Source organism: Aethalodelphis obliquidens, unplaced genomic scaffold (assembly GCF_003676395.1).
Source record: "Aethalodelphis obliquidens isolate GAN/ISIS:26980383/991018 unplaced genomic scaffold, ASM367639v1 scaffold3, whole genome shotgun sequence".
Classification (NCBI taxonomy): Eukaryota; Metazoa; Chordata; class Mammalia; order Artiodactyla; family Delphinidae; genus Aethalodelphis; species Aethalodelphis obliquidens.
Genome location: NW_020837947.1, coordinates 20364872 through 20380500, shown reverse-complemented (window position 1 = coordinate 20380500; position 15629 = coordinate 20364872). Strand labels below are relative to the sequence as shown.

General features: G+C 39.0%; 1 long non-coding RNA gene across 1 annotated transcript in view; it reads left to right on the top strand.

The window, feature by feature from the left end:
* Nucleotides 1-13312, top strand: part of LOC113608289 (uncharacterized) — a 53264-nt gene extending 39952 nt beyond the window's left edge. Inside the window, exons 3-5 of the long non-coding RNA XR_003428295.1 lie at nt 3393-3459; nt 3673-3795; nt 11647-13312. This is a non-coding gene — a long non-coding RNA (uncharacterized LOC113608289). The remainder of the gene's footprint in view (nt 1-3392; nt 3460-3672; nt 3796-11646) is intronic.
* Nucleotides 13313-15629: the final 2317 nt, after the last annotated feature.

Below are 15629 nucleotides of genomic sequence, written 5' to 3'. Positions count from 1 at the left end.
TGGTGTGTTAGTTTCTGCTTTATAACAAAGTGAATCAGTTATACATATACATATGTCCCCATATCTCTTCACTCTTGGGTTTCCCTCCCTCCCACCCTCCCTATCCCACACCTCTAGGTGGACACAAAGCACCGAGCTGATCTCCCTGTGCCATGCGGCTGCTTCCCACTAGCTATCTATTTTACGTTTGGTAGTGTATATATGTCCATGACACTCTCTCATTTTGTCCCAGCTTACCCTTCCCCCTTCCCATATCCTCAAGTCTATTCTCTAGTAGCTCTGCGTATTTATTCCAGTCTTGCCCCTAGGTCCTTCATGACCTTTTTTTTTTTTTTTTTAGATTCCATATATATGTGTTAGCATACAGTATTTGTTTTTCTCTTTCTGACTTACTTCACTCTGTATGACACACTCTAGGTCCATCCACCTCACTACAAATAACTCAATTTCATTTCTTTTTATGGCTGAGTAATATCCCATTGTATATATGTGCCACATCTTCTTTATCCATTCATCTGTTGATGGACACTTAGGTTGCTTCCATGTCCTGGCTATTGTAAACAGAGCTGCAATGAACATTTTGGTATGTGACTCTTTTTGAATTATGGTTTTCTCAGGGTATATGCCCAGTAGTGGGATTGCTGGGTCATATGGTAGTTCTATTTTTAGTTTTTTAAGGAACGTCCATACTGTTCTCCATAGTGGCTGTATCAATTTACATTCCCACCAACAGTGCAAGAGGGTTCCCTTTTCTCCACACCCTCTCCAGAATGTATTGTTTGTAGATTTTTTGATATACTATTGGCTATAGTGTTTGTTGCTTGTCTCTTCAAATTATTTTTTACTTGTGCATTTCCTTGCATCTACTTTCCCTTCCATATAAATTCGAGACCCTTTTTTCACATACTATTATGCCAAGTCTCTGTGACCTGGCCAGAATACAGATATTCTGTGCCATGTTGTCTTGACTGACATTGCCCATTTGGTATACCTTACTTTCCCCTGATCACCACATCTCATTTACTGCTAGAGAAAATACTGTTGCTGGATTTTTCCTTTCCACCTGTCTCATGACAGTCCTGACCCACTTGCCCTAGTAAGGGAACACAATTCAGAGATCTTTTGAGAACCAAACTGCTAGCTATTTGAGACTCATCTTAAACTGATGAAATACCTGTAATACAGGTTTTTGAAACATGGCTTCTATTTTTTTCTTACAATCTTTAGTCTTTCCTGATGCTCTAGACCTAACATCAGAGAGCTGGGAGATCTGTTGGGAGGTTTTTGTTTACTGATTCAATCTCCTTACTGGTTATTGGTCTGTTCAGATTTTCCTTTTCTTCGTGATTTAGTTTTGGCAGGTTGTGTGTTTCTAGGAATTTTTCCATTTCTTCTAGGTTACCCAATTTGTTGGCATACAATTGTTCATACTATTCTTTCATAATCCTTTTTATTTCAGTAGCATTGGTTGAAATCATTTCTGACTTTAGTTATATTTTTTCTTTAACTAAGCGTTTCTGAATTTTACTGATCTTTAAAAAAAAAGCAACCCTTAGCTTTATTGACTTTTTCTATTTTTTTCTAGTCTCAATTTCATTAATTTCTGCTCTAATCTTTGTTATATCCATAAGATAGTAATTTTATGTTATGTTTTTTATCATAATTTTAAAAATTTTAAACATTTTTTAAAAAAGAGATGAATTTCCCTAGGGGAAGGAACAAGAGTGAGGAGAAGGGTCCTGAGAAAACTTCTGGAGATTGATCGATTTTCTTGATTGTGGTGATGGTTTCACAAATATAAACATATGTCAAAACTCATCAAATTGTACATTTTACATATGTATAGTTAATTGTATGTAATTATACCTTAATAAAGCTACCAAGTTGCAGATTTCTAAAAACAAGTCAAATACTTAAATTTGCGGGCATACGTTATTCCAAATGATGTTTTTTCTAAGTGTAATCTATTCAAAATTCCTTCACTTAAAAGTCAATATTTGAGGGGCTTCCCTGGTGGCGCAGTGGTTGAGAGTCCGCCTGCCAGTGCAGGGGATGTGGGTTCGTGCCCCGGTTTGGGAGGATCCCACATGCCGCGGAGCGGCTGGGCCCGTGAGCCATGGCCGCTGAGCCTGCGCATCCGGAGCCTGTGCTCCGCGGCGGGAGAGGCCACAACAGTGAGAGGCCCGCATACCGCAAAAAAAAAAAAAAAAAAAGTCAATATTTGATAGTATTTGTCTCTTGCACTTTGTGTGTTCCTGGTTCTCCAGTTTTGATCCTGATCTGCTATTCAATTCTGAGCCCGTCACTCTCAGTTTCCTTTGGTAGAGGCAGCACTACAAGGGACTGAAGTTCAACAGAGACATGCTCGCAACCATTTTTCAATTAGACTCTTTCATCATCATATTTTCAGATAGATATTCATTCCATCAAAGAAGCTTGTATCTATGAAATGATCTTTTTCTCTTAATTTTTAAAAGCAGATAGTGTTTATGACACTATTGCAGACACTTCATATGTTTAACTTTGGAGATTTATTTTTCAAGAGCTTTATTTATCAACAATAAAGCCAGCAATGATGTTACACTACCCCAGATGGCTTTAAGATGCTGTGTTGCTGAAATTGTACAGTTTGTCACAGATGTGACTACTTTTACACTAGTACTTTGAAAAATCTACAACCCCTCTTTGTTAAAGCAACTGAACCTAAAATACTAATATGTGCTCTATAATATATGAAAGATGTTTTACGACAGGCAGACCTATGGGCAATTTGACATTTTTCTCTTTGATTCTTAATTATTACCAACGTAATCATACCAGGTTCAATGTAATCACAAGATTCTTCCCTGTTTTTGCCTTCAAAACTAGAAATTCCCACTTTTTCATCTAATTGATTTCATTATATACTCCACCACCTTGTACACCTACAGCAACTCCAAATTCACCTAGTGGTTTCATCTCCAATTTAAATCTACTGGCTCCAATCATCCCTGTTGAAGACTATGGCTTCAACGTAATTTATTCAGCATTTTATTCAAAAGGTATTTATTGAACATCAAACTACATGCCAGGGCTCTATACCAGATACATGGTAGTGAATAAGGAAAAACATAATCACTCTCATGGAATTTATAGTCTAATTGGAAGACAGATATTGAACAAGCAATTATAAGATTAATGAGTGTAACTATAAAGGAAGTACAGAATGTTTGCTATGGGAACATTCCTTTTTCCTCTGGGCTTCAGGGGGCAAAACCACTAGGTTAAAAATGAGCATATATTCCTTCCAACTCCCTGCTCCTGGCAACCCACAGGAAAGATTCCACATAGGGAATATCGTGTCAAGAAGTAGAAACAAGCCCCTATGACTAATTTTTTTTTTTCCTTTTTAGGAAAGTAGAAGCATGCTTCCTAACAAGAGGCATTCTTCCGGCTTAGCTGCTGGCTGAGCAAGACTAGGTATTTATAACAATTCTCCTAGTTTTCTCTTGGTGGCTACAGCTGTCCCCCATATTTTATAAGCTATCCCTGTCTGGGAGATACCTAGAAACACCCTCAACAAAAGATCCCGTTCCCATGTTTTTAAACAATAGTTCAGAGAGTTGTTAGACCATATCTACAAATTGGTTTCATGAGAGCCTTAAGGAGAGTTTTTGTTTTCTTTTGTCTTAGATTTCTTGACATACCTGGGAGCTCTCAGAGAAAAGACTTTATTGACTTTAAGGCTATGTTTACAAGTCAACAGCTCAGAAATATTTTTGCTATGAAAACCATTTGGTGGCTCTACAAGCACAGGTAAGCTTGTCAGAGAGTAAGTAAATGAACAACTTAGGCATCTTCTGAAAGATCAGTGGGTCCAAATTCAACCCCAATGTCAACAGCAGCCGAAACAACAGAAAAAGAGAGTCACACCTGGTTAAAAATACAAAAGAGAGATAAGATGCTTTTCAAAAAGGCTAACCTAGGATTATCTTTCAACCAGGGCTAAACCAAATAGAAGATAAATTACATGTTTGCATGCAGAGCCCTATCGTATTCATGCAGACCCAGAGTCCAGGCCTGCTTAAGTGAGTTGCTTTCTCTCCATGTTTGTCACCCCACATCCCAGTTCACAGAGGAGAGGAGAGGAGTTTGGGTACCTGCCACTCAAGTCTTCCCCCAGCCCTCAGCTTCCTAACGTCCCTGGTGCTCAGGGGTGGATCTGTGAGACTAGTTCAGCATTTTGATTGAGTCTATAATTCTTCTGGCTGACAAGGACAAAAAACTGTGCCGGCAATAGACCTAGAATAATCAGGCAGCACATCTGTGTGAATATTAGCACCTTATGGTGGAAAGAGCCCTGAACCTTGGGAAAATCACGTAACCTCTCTGGGTCTCATTTTTTCCTTGTTTTAAAATGGGCTAGATTAGAAGCCTGCACATCTGACTCACTCGGGATACTTGTTAAATGTAGGTATTTCTGGCCCATCCTTGCAGATTCTGATAAGTGGTCTGGCATGAGGATGGGGGTGGGAGATAGGAGTTGGGCTAGGGATGGGAGTGTGGATTGAAATCTGTTTTCTAAAAACTCTGCTGGTAATTCTGCTGGGTGACCAGTCAAATTCTGTTGTAAATTTTTCAGGGATGATTTCAGAAAACCACAAATTTAATATTCCACAAGGAACACACTAGTATTGTACTATGTAAAGTATTACAGTCTGTGCTGAAAGACAATATGTGGTGCTCTTTCCTCCCATCTCACAAAGACTAATCTGAGTTGACCCCAAAGTTATAAGTAGTAGTAGTAGTAGTAGTAACAATAAGAGTAATAGTAATATTAAAACTTATTGCATGCCAGACACTGTCCTAAATACTTCATAGGTCTTCATACAATTATCTCAACAACCCTGTGAGATAGAGTATTACTATTATCCCCATTTGACAACTGAAGAAGCTAAGGCACAGAGAAGTCAAGTAACTTACTTATGGTAACACAGATAGCAAAATGGACCAGTTGGATTCAGGCTGGCTCAGAGGAACTTTCTGTCTGAAGAAACCCAAGTAGCTTCCCTGTAACATTTGGGGGCAGCATGGTTTTATGGAAAAAGCCAAGGCTTTGGTGTCAAGCACTTATTCAAATTCTGGTGCAATTACTCATTGCTTGTGTGGTCTCGAGTGACCTTACTAAAATACCATAGGCACTAAAATACCATAGGCTGGGTGGCTTAAACAACAGACATTTATTTCTCACAGATCTAAAGACTGGGAAATCTGAGATCAAGGTGCCAGCCAATTTGAGAGGCCTCTTCCTGGTTTGCAGAAGGCCATCTTCTTGCTGTACCCTCACATGGCTCAGAGAGAGAGGGCTCTGGTCTTTCCCTCTTCTTATATGGGCACTAATCCCATCATGGGGGCTCCACCCTCATGACTTCATCCAAACCTAATTATCTCCCAAAAGTACCCCCTTCAAATACTATCACATTGGGGGTTAAAGCTTCAACATAGGACTTTGAGAAGACACAACATTCAGTCCATAGCACAAAGTTTCAAATTTTTTAATCTGCAAAATATATATCACAGCTATTTGTAAGGTTTGAAAATAAAATGAAATAAAATTTTTATAAGGCCATAGCTCACTCTCATAATAAAACCAAAGTAAAACTTACAAAAATTTTATTGACTACATATCAGGCTCTGTTGACTAAAATCTAGAGAGTAATTACCATTTACTGTATACCATGTTTTCTAAACTGCATTTATGCATTGTACTCATTGAGTCCTTCATAACACCCTTATGAGGTAAGTGTTATTATCACTATTTTATAGATGAAGAAACTGAGAGGTAAAACATTTTCCTGAAGTCACAGCTCGTGAGTGGCAGAGCGGGGAATGTAACCACAGGGTGTGCTCTGAGTGCCTCTTCTGTTTAGACAGAAATATGTGAAATTCCTTATTTAAAATTTTCGTGAAATAAATCTAAATGGATATTTTTAGGACCTAAGCGTTCTGAGGTTACAAGAAATGTTTACAATGAGCCTCAGAAGGAGAGAATTCAGTTCTTTCTTCTTTATGATGACCTCATTTGCAGACTGAAAATCAGGATACATGGGGAGGGGGAATCAGGGAGATATTGGTCAAAGAATACACAGTTTCAGTTTCACAAGATGAGTAAATCCTAGAGATCTATTGCACAGTATAGTGCATATAGGTGATAATAATATACTATGTACTTAAAACTTTGTTAAGAGAGGAGATCTTATGTTAAATGTTCTTTAAAAAAAAAAGAGGGAGGAAGGAAGCTCAGAGGTGATGGTTATGGTTTTGGCATTGTTTACGGCGACAGTCTCATGTGTATACACTTTATTTCAAACTCACAAAAATGTGTGCATTACATATGTACAGCTTTTTTGTGTGTCAATCGTACCTCCCCCCGCCCCTCCCCAATCAAGAGACATGATCTTACAGTGGAGCAAAATGGCTAAAAAAGAACTTGGGGGCCATAGTCTCTGCTTTGCCCCTGTACCACACTCTACTCTTGACATCTATTACCCAAGGTCAACTTCAAAGGGAGAAAATATAGCTCTGAAATCATTAGCCTAAGGGCAACATTCTTTTCTAGCTCTAGAATTCTTTAGTGTATGAGCTGTCATCCAGCCCTTAGTTCTCTGTTTCTGATTCACCAGTGGAGTGCAGAAACATTTAATACTCTCTCCTTTGGAATAATTCTTCTGTGACCTTTTCACCTCCAGCCCAGCCTGTAGGCTGAACATCTCGGTTAAAGATAGAAAAGCTTCGTTTTCAGAGGAGATGATAAACAAACTGGGATTGAGTTTCCTTTTTAGGAAAGATTTTCTGGATTAAAAAAAGAAAGCGGTATTATTTTAATATTTTTAAAATGTGTTGGTTGTGAAAGTTTTGGAAAAAAATATATAGTATTGAAAGTTTCTGAAGAAACTGCATTGTAATCACAAAACCACACAACTGGTATTAGAAACAAAAGTACTGACAGAAAAGCCTCTTTTCCAACATAACCGGAAAAATGGATATAACCACTGAATCTCTATTTGACAGAATCCAAACACCCGGCTACTTAAGGTAACCACTGGAGAGTCTGGAGGTCAAGTCCAAGGAGGTGCCACAGAGAAACCACACTATTCATCCAGCCGGCGCAAGACAGTTAATCAATCACAAAGACGGAAAAATGAACAATGAGACTCTAGAATTTAAAGAAGTTAACCCCAGGAATCCTGGCTCTGTTGATGGAACGACCCCTCAAGTTAATATTGGACAGACCATACCATTATCTGAAGGGAGATAAGCAAAATATGTAGGGCTCTGGCACAGCTGCACTGAGCCACTTAAGGGAATAGCTCTTGGAGAAGGGTCCATGAGTAATGGCCTGGTATTAACATTTTGTGATAATTAAACAAGCATTGTTATTCACAATAATTGTGGCACAACACCAAGAAGTAATCAAAAATGTATCCATGTGGTTTTGTGTCTTAACCTTGCTCCTGACCTTATCTTATCTTTCCAATCTATAATTTTAATTTGGTCCAGCTTTCCTTGGCCATTTAGTTTCAATTTTATTTAATCCTTATATAAATAACCTTAAATCCCATGGAGAATCAGCAGATCACTAATTAATTAAATACTTATTAAGACAATGACAGCAAGAAATTTCTCTCTCTCTCTCCTCTTTTTTTTTTTTTTTTTTTTTTTTGCGGTACGCGGGCCTCTCACTGTTGCGGCCTCTCCCGCTGCAGAGCACAGGCTCTGGACGCACAGGCTCAGCGGCCATGGCTCACGGGCCCAGCCGCTCCGCCGGCATGTGGGATCCTCCCGGACCAGGGCACGAACCCGTGTTCCCTGCATCGGCAGGCGGACTCTCAACCACTGCGCCACCAGGGAAGCCCACTCTCCTCTCGTTTTCAAACAAAAATTGTTTGAGAGTCCAGTGGTCTCAGACCTAAAGTATTTGGCTTTACCCTTTGTTCAGGACTCCTGGAAAGCTGGGGTGCGCTATTGATCTACAATTAAGATGACAATTCCCCCTCCCTCCTCTTTTGCCCCACGCTTTGCATGTAGGAACTGAACCTTTGGGATTTTACAACGTGCCAGCACTCTAAAAAACTGTTAATATAACTGCCTTTTTGGTTGGCGGATTTGTAGTTACTGTAGCTAATCTGAGCTAAAAGATGAAGTAGAGATTTGTGCAAATTCAAACAAAACCTAGTATTATTTTGAAAAAAAAAAAAAGCAAACAACTCAGTTTCCATAATTACTTTCAAAGGACAACCATCAGAACAATATTCTTTCCCCCAAAGTGGGAAATTTTAAAAAATATATATTTTAAAGGATTTTGCAACCGCAAAACAGACAAAAGTCCCTCCACTTAAAATGTGAGGTGAGGGCTTCCCTGGTGGCCCAGTGATTAAGAATCCGCCTGCCAATGCAGGGGACACGGGTTTGAGCCCTGGTCTGGGAAGATACCCGATGCTGCAGAGCAACTAAGCCCGTGCGCCACAACTACTGAGCCTGTGCTCTAGAGCCCGTGTGCCACAACTACTGAAGCCTGCGTACCTAGAGCCCGTGCTCCGCAACAAGAGAAGCCACCGCAGGGAGAAGCCCACGCACCACAATGAAGAGTAGCCCCCGCTCGCCACAACTAGAGAAAGCCCGCGCGCAGCAACAAAGACCCAACGCAGCCTAAATAAATAAATAAATTTAAAATGTGAGGTTAATAAACTCCAGAAATCTTGCTAAACTAATGAATGAGACCTGTTTCCCGAGCGCTTCCTGTTGTAGTTGAGGGAAGAAGTGCCTTTCCCCACCCCTCCCACACCCTGAGCTGGAGCAAGAGGCCTGGTGAGAGGCCACCAAAGGGAGGGGTTTATCCCTTCCCAGTGGGCCTGGGTACAATGAGTGCTACTGGGACAGCATGCCAGTTGAGTGCAAGCCTGGCTGGAATTCCCAAAAAAGAGGCACAGCCAGGGTGGGGCAGAAGCATAGGTCTCCAAATTCATAGCTGCTATCAGTTTCCCAAACAGTTTTTAGAATCCACAGGGCTGGAAGTGGAATAGTTATGCTCAGTGCGGTTTGGTTTGCAAATCTGGGAAGGGAGCCAGATAAGAGCTTTCTCCCATGATGCTGGAGATGATGTGTGCTCTCCAGAGACGCGAAGTTTCAGACTCATACAACTGGGCCTTTGGAGATCATCCAGTGAATCCATCCACTCATTTTACAGAACGGGCAGTGGAGGTGCAAAATGTTAAGCAATTTGTCCAAGGTCATCATATAGTTGTTCTCTGATAGAGCAAGGACTCGAACCCAGTGTTTTCTTCCAACTCATTCGTATTTGATAAACCAAGTAGATAGTATCAATACATCAAAACTGTCAGATATAATTTGAAGATATATAAAACATGGACTTTGGTATAGTATATATATAATAATTTTAATTGTCATAAAATATAAATAACAAAATTTTTATCTTAACCATTTTTAAGTGTACAGTTCAATGGTATTAAGTACATTCACATTCATATATATATATTATAATGCCAGGTATCTACATGGAAATGGAAAAGCTCAGTCAAAAATATTTTTCCTTTATCAATCAATTATTGAATGGACACATACTGTGTGACGAATACCATGTTAGTATCAGACACACTCTGGGTCCTCAGGAGCTTAAAATTTATTTAGGCAACAAGATGCATAAATAAGAGGCTATAACTAAACATAAAAGGCAGTGTGATGCTTTTTTTTTTTGGCTGCATATATTGTGGGATCTCAGTCTCCTGACCAGGAATTGAACCCAGGCCATGGCAGTGAAAGTGCTGAATCCTAACCACTAGACCACCAGGGAACTCCAAAAGGCATTATGATACATTTTAAATGAATGGTACTGACAATAAGAGTTTAGGATCCAAAGAACCCGAATCATTATGGGATGAGTAGTCAAGAAAAGCTTCAAAGAGAAGATGGACTTGAGCCACATTAATAAAAAGGGAGAAGTCACAAGGAGACACTCCAGAAGAAAGAACAGAGGGACCAAAGGTATGGGGGTGTGCTGTAAAAGATTTTTTGACGAAAAGTGAATCAAAAGGTCTGAGAATAGCAAAAGAGTAGTTTGCTACCAGACTCAAATGGCCAATTTTATCCAGGAGGCAATTGGGAGCCGTTGAAGACTCTTGAACAACATGATTATAACAGCACTATGTAATGAAAAGCGTAGGATAGACTGAAGGAGAAAGAGCTGGATGAGTGAGGCCAATTAGGAGGCCATTAAAAAAGTTCAAGTACAGAGAAGAGAAGGAGTGGTAAGGTTGGGATCTGGTACCATACATATGTGAAATATTGCGAAGGAAGAATCAACAGAGCTTGTTAATCAGTTAGATATTGAACATGGGGATGAGAGGCAAGAATCCTAGGTTCAAGCTAGAGTGACCAGAATTGTGTTACCAATTGAATGGATTGAGTAAGTCAAGAGAGGGAGATAACCTTAAAGGGAAGTTCAGTTTTAGATATGCTGAAATGGAAACAATAGAAAGACATCCAAGTAGAAAAGAGAAAGTACTGAGACAAATGTATAGAGTTGCACACTTGCAAGGTACTATTATTCAAACAAATTTTAAAGAAATTCTTTAAATTTTCACCTGCATCTTTGGGCACAAAGTCTTGATCTCTTCAACTTAAACAACTGAAATGGGAATGATTAAGCTGATCACAATGTATGATATAATCTTCATACAGACGTGTAAAGACTGTAACAGCAAATGTCAGGTTCACTTTATAATAATTGAGAAAGAACTGGAGACAGAAAAGCCTTTTAATATTGTATTCAGTTGAGAATAACCCTATGGAAAATTGAAAATACATCCAAAAACTTTAATATTGGTTTACATTAAGCAGCTAGGTTCAAGCATTTCAACATGATGTTACTGCTGTGAAATAAATTTAGAAAAATCAAGAGAAAATACTGTGTAAAACAGTTTTGTACTAACAGTGCTTGGATCAGAGCAAAAAAAGTTTTTATTGTTTATAAAATTATTTAATTTGCCATCATTCTGACCTAGAAATTTTGATCCCTAGCACAGAGAGCATTGTTAACTACAGAGTAAACAGAAACCTGTATTTTTCTCCTTTCTTTCTTCTGCAGGGTGGATTTAACCACTAGGCACAGTGCTTAGGGCCCATGATATTTGTAAAAAGCTCATGAAATTTTATTAAATTTTGTCTAAGAAAGAAAAAAGTCAAAGTATATAAATTACATCGAAAATAATTTAAAATATTGATATTATAGTGGAAGGGGCCCACAAAGTCAAAAGTGCCTAGGGCCCACAAAAATCATACTGTGGCCTGCCTGCCGTACTTAGATCTGGGTCTCTGGTCTAACCATAAACCATTGCTTTTCATACTATTCTGCACATACTTATGAATTCTGTCAGCCTGTTATTTTCTTTTTATTAAAGTTAAATATGTCCATAATTTAAAGAATCAGTTAGTTCTACAAAGTTTGCAAAGACAGATGTCAGTCTCCAACTGCTTTTCTCCATATCCCCTTTCTCAGAAGCATCTACTTTGAACTTTTAAAGCTACTCTTCTGATATTACCTCCAAATCTCTGTCACACACTTGTAATATTCCTTCTTGTTTTTTTCAGGTTTAGATATTATCTATGGACTTCCTGTCATGAAGATGAAGATTTAAATATCTTGTCTCCTCCCCTCTTCCCGAACCCAGTCATAAACACTTCTCTGCTGTTCATCTTCCTGACTGAGATATACTGTAAGTTTAATTCACTCAATGTTCAGGGTTAACCTTATTATGACTCTGGAGGCTATTCGGTATTGAGTCATCTAGTAAACATCTATGATTACTTTTCCTTTACTGCACAACTTGTAGTTTTCCCTCAGTTAAGAATTGTTGTTTTCTCATTTACCTAGTTTTCTAGGTACATGCTTACCATTTCTTGGTATACTTGTCTACCAGATGTTTAAATATCTTCTCAGTATATTTCTTTAGGTTGAGTATTATATCAATTTTATTTTCTTAAGCTTCTTCTGGAGCATTTGGGCTTGTATGAGTCCAGATGGGTTGCCCCCATGCTTGGTGCATGATTCTGGGTAAATATGAGAATTCCTTTGCATTCATCCTGTGTTGGATCTCATTTATTCTGAAAAGCATGTCTTCTTTTTTCTTGATCTACTCCATTGTTTGGGTTGTACATATCCTTCAGTAACTCTCTGAGAAAAAGTATGTGTGTGTGGAATGAAGGTAAAGTTTTTCAGTGAAAGATTTTTCTCCTCACAACTTAGTTGTAAAGCTGGCCAGACATTTAATATTAGCTAAAAATCATTTCCCTTCGGAATTTGGAATGCATTGCTCCATTTTCTTCTAACTTCCTGTGTTGCTGTTGAGAAGTTCAGAGTCATTTTGGTTCCTGTTACTTTGTATGTGACCTTGCCCCCACTCCCTTCTCTCTGGAAACTTGTAGGATCTTCTCTCTGTCTTCTGTGCTCTGAAATATCTCTATGATGTATCTTGGTGGGGGCCTATTTTCATTGCTGGACACTCAGTAAGCCCTTTCACACTAGAAATATATATCCAGCAATTTTCAGAAACCTTAAATTATTTCATTGATGAAATAATTGTTTTCTCTAGTCTCTCTTCGAGGAACTTCTGGACTTGTCCTTTAATTTGCTTATGTTTTCCCTCTTATTTTTCAAGTTTTTTTAATTTTTGTTTTCTTATTGCAAGATTTCTTCTATATTCTATTCCAATATACCTATTGAGTTTTCATTTTTAGAACAATGTTTACATTTTTTTGTTGTTGTTCTCTGTAACTCTGTTTTTTTTGGAGCTTCCTATTCTTGTTTCGTTAATTCAGAAGCTTCTACTCTCTTCTGTAGATATTAATAGTAATAAAAAAATTTTTTTCCTTGCCATCCTAATCATTGTTTACTTCAAGTTGCCTTTATCTATTTATATATTTTATTCCGATATTTATGTGAGAGGTTATCCTCAGATGTCTGATAATTCTAAATTGTTTGTTAGTGCATGATTAAGGGTGTTCTAATAAAAAGCTGAGTGAAACTCCCAGTTCATGGATGACTTTCATTTTTTTCTGTAGGTAGGTGATGTGGGTCATCTGTTTGTTTTGGAACTTCTATTGTCTGCTTTTAAGTGATTCTTCTTGGGTGTTCAGATTCCCCATTGAATGTACTTACATTATCTATATCCCCATGTGGAGAATATAGACCCACTGCCTGTATTCTGAGAGCTGCACTGGGAGCAGAGGCTGGAAATATAAGCTTCGAATATGCATACTTAATCCTCCCTTCGTTGAGTATAGTTCCCTTACCTTTGGCTTGGTTTCCCTGATCCAGAGAAAACATTCTGATCTTCTGCTGGGGTTGGGGAGAGGCAGTTGCCCAGCTGTTTAGGGAGGGCTGAGGAACTGAGGGATCTTTTTCCTACAACCAATCCTTTTTATTTTCTCCCCCATCACTCTCCTCTTTTAGGGTTCCTGGTGCCATCACTTCCTGGGTGTGGGGCTGACATTTCAGTGGAAATTAGATTTATTCTCAGCCTCCCTCCACTGCTGACTTAATTAGTCTTTTTCAGGTCTGCAAAGTCAGTTTCCACTTGACCATATACTTTCTTGCTTCAAAATTGTTGTCGTCATAGTCATCTTTATCTTGTAGTCTTTTTTTTTTTTTTGCCGTATGATGGCCTCTCACTGTTGTGGCCTCTCCCGTTGCGGAACACAGGCTCCGGATGCGCAGGCTCAGCGGCCATGGCTCACGGGCCCAGCCGCTCCGCGGCATGTGGGATCTTCCCAGACCGGGGCACGAACCCGTGTCCCCTGCATCGGCAGGCGGACTTTCAACCACTGCGCCACCAGGGAAGCCCTAGCTTGTAGTCTTATGCCTTAAAATATGTCTCTTAGGTTTAGTTTCAGTGGAGTTTTGGAAGAAGCAAGATTAGATGATGTTTTTAATCTCCATCTTTATCTTGAAGCCACTGAAACTGAGTTTTTGACTATATAGAGGTTGAAGTATTCAGCATTATACAAACACAGTGACATATGATGTTTCTGATAATACTTTATAAAGATCTATGATTAGGGTTTCCCTGGTGGCGCAGTGGTTGAGAGTCCGCCTGCTGATGGAGGGGACGTGGGTTCGTGCCTGCTGCGGAGTGGCTGGGCCCGTGAGCCATGGCTGCTGAGCCTGCGCGTCCGGAGCCTGTGCTCTGCAACGGGAGAGGCCACAACAGTGAGAGGTCTGCGTACCGCAGGAAAAAAAAAAAAAAAAAAAAATCTACGATTGTACTTAGCAGTCAACACAATTACCTGTTAGCCCAGTGTTTTTCAAACTTGAGTAATGTTCTAACCCTATTTAAGGAAAAATACAATCTATAGACTCTCACTGAGTTACATTATTTTAATTATAATATTACTTAAATGTGTATTTAAATGTAAATATAGACAATTTATGCTTACAGCTCTTGTGCATTTATTTAAGCAAAAACAAACAAACAAAAAACACCACCCCTAACTTAATACAAGAAAGTCACATATTTAATTCAAATTAACGACATAAATGTAATGTAAGGTCATTTTAGTGGAAATAAATTGCAACTCTAAATATAAATACGGTACTTATCTCTATGTCCACCATCCACATACTACCATGTATTGTGTGAGAAACAAATTTGCCCATTTCTCTTAATTTGAAATACAGGGAAACCTTTTTTTCAGATAGCAAGAGTCGTTATCATATAGGCATCATTTAGCAAGAATGTAACCTTGACCTACTGAGCCTGCATCTGTTCTTTTTATATTAGTCTCTAACAAATAAAATAGTACTTCATGATGCCAAGTGGATCATAAATGTGAACAAAAACTTGGCCCTTATTTTAATTTAGAAGCATTCTCTAAAGAAGGCTCTGCCTGCACATGTGAGTTGACCAATGACTCCTTGAGGCCCTTAGATCTCTGGGATGCCTCCTTGGTGGAGGTGACTACTGTGTCAAAGCAGGGGCACAGTGCGTACCTGAGTAGAATTGCTTTTCTTTGCAAAGAACAGACACATGAATAAAGATGCTTATTGGAGGACAGATACAGTTGATGCGGTGACATAATTTCATTCTAGTGCAGGCAGCCAGTAGTTTGAGATCTGTGGTGACTGTAACTACACTAAAAACCAGTTTGTCCTAATTTTGTAAAATAGTTTATTAAAATAATCAATACTTAAAATTGTCTGCACATTACCAATAAACTGCCCAAATATTTTACCCTGTTACAGTGATTGGATCTTTGAGTCCTTCTTCAGGTCCACATGGCCGGAAATGCGCAACAATCACCAAGGAGGCACTGACCTGTGCATCTGCGGCCCCTGCTGGTTCTCCAGAGGGAGAAGTCCGCTGACTTCCGGGCACACACAACACAGGATGGGGAAACTGATGCAGTAATATGTCTTTTAAAAGCAGGGTGAGAACATGGAAGAATTTGGTAACCGCTTGAAAACTTTAAGAGAGTTTTCAAGATGCAAAAAAAATGGTTACTAAAGGAGGGCCAGTTGGTTAACATCACAACTTGGTCAGGCTCGGGTTTAAGTCTTCCCACAATACAGAGAGGCC